Source organism: Nomascus leucogenys, chromosome 9 (assembly GCF_006542625.1).
Source record: "Nomascus leucogenys isolate Asia chromosome 9, Asia_NLE_v1, whole genome shotgun sequence".
Taxonomy (NCBI): Eukaryota; Metazoa; Chordata; class Mammalia; order Primates; family Hylobatidae; genus Nomascus; species Nomascus leucogenys.
The window spans coordinates 82,365,003-82,366,241 of record NC_044389.1 but is presented as its reverse complement, the minus strand read 5'-3'; the positions used below and the strand labels follow the sequence as shown (position 1 = coordinate 82,366,241).

The following is a 1,239-nucleotide window of genomic DNA, read 5'->3' as shown; positions in this document are numbered from 1 at the left end:
ATTTTCTGTGTATTTCACTTTTAATCCCCAAATACATTAATATTGGCATTATGGATTTGGATTGCTGAATAGCTATGTCATAATAACTGCCGATTAGTTTTTTTTATTAACCTAGGTTTCAATGATATGGGCCCTATACATCCAAGAAATAAAAAGGCATAATGATAAGCTCTAAGATCAACAGTGTGTACCCAGCACCTAGCACAGTATCTACTAAGTATTAGGCAGTCTATAAATACTCGTTAAATAAGAGGGCTTTTTTGAGCTGCACCACTATAAAGATGGTGGAGCAAGAGCAAAGAAAAATCCCTTTGGTTCCAGAAAATCTCCTGAAGAAGGGGAAGGCTTATCAAGCCCTCAAAGCCACCCAGGCAAAGCAGGCACTTTTGGCAAAGAAGGAGCAGAGGAAAGGAAAAGGGCCCAGGTTTAAGCGACTGGAATCATTCCTACATGATTCCTGGCAGCAGAAACGTGACAAGCTGTGTCTCAGACGACTAGAAGTGAAACCTCATGCCTTGGAATTGCCAGATAAACATTCCTTGGCCTTTGATGTACGCATCGAAAGGACCGATAGCCTGAGTTTTCTGGTGCAGAGAACCATTGCAAGACTTCCCCTAAAGAAAATTTTTAGTGGTGTCTTTGTAAAAGTCACCCCCTAGAACCTAAAAGTGCTGCGTGTAGTGGAACCTTATGTGACCTGGGGATTTCCAAATCTGAAGTCTGCCCAGGAACTCATTTTGAAATGTGGACAAGCCAAGGTCAAGAATAAAACCATCCCTCTGACAGACAACACAGTGATTGAGGAGCACCTGGGGACGTTTGGCGTCATTTGCTTGGAAGACCTCATTCATTAAATTGCCTTCCCAGGGAAGCATTTCCAGGAGAGCTCATGGTTCTTGCGCCCTTTCCACCTCTCAGTGGCCCCTCATGCTACCAAAAATAGAGCGGGCTTCCTCAAGGAGATAGGCACACCTGGCTATTGGGGTGAATGCATCAATCAGCTCATCCACCAGCTGAACTAGACCCAGGTGCCAAATTGCAGTAATTTTTATCAATGAAGTGGAAGCATGTGTTTTTGTTTTTTGGGGAATCTTTATCAAGTATCTTTAGAGAAGATTATTTCCTGCCTTATCTTCAAAAACTGGAAAGGAAGGGTCAAAGAAAAGATAGTACCTGGCCAGACGCGATGGCTCACTCTTGTAATCCCAGCACTTTGGGAGGCTGAGACAGGTGGATCAC

The 1,239-nt window shown here is 43.5% G+C and overlaps 1 pseudogene; it reads left to right on the top strand.

The window, feature by feature from the left end:
- Positions 1-269: 269 nt before the first annotated feature.
- Positions 270-1,022, top strand: LOC100586333 (annotated as a pseudogene).
- Positions 1,023-1,239: the final 217 nt, after the last annotated feature.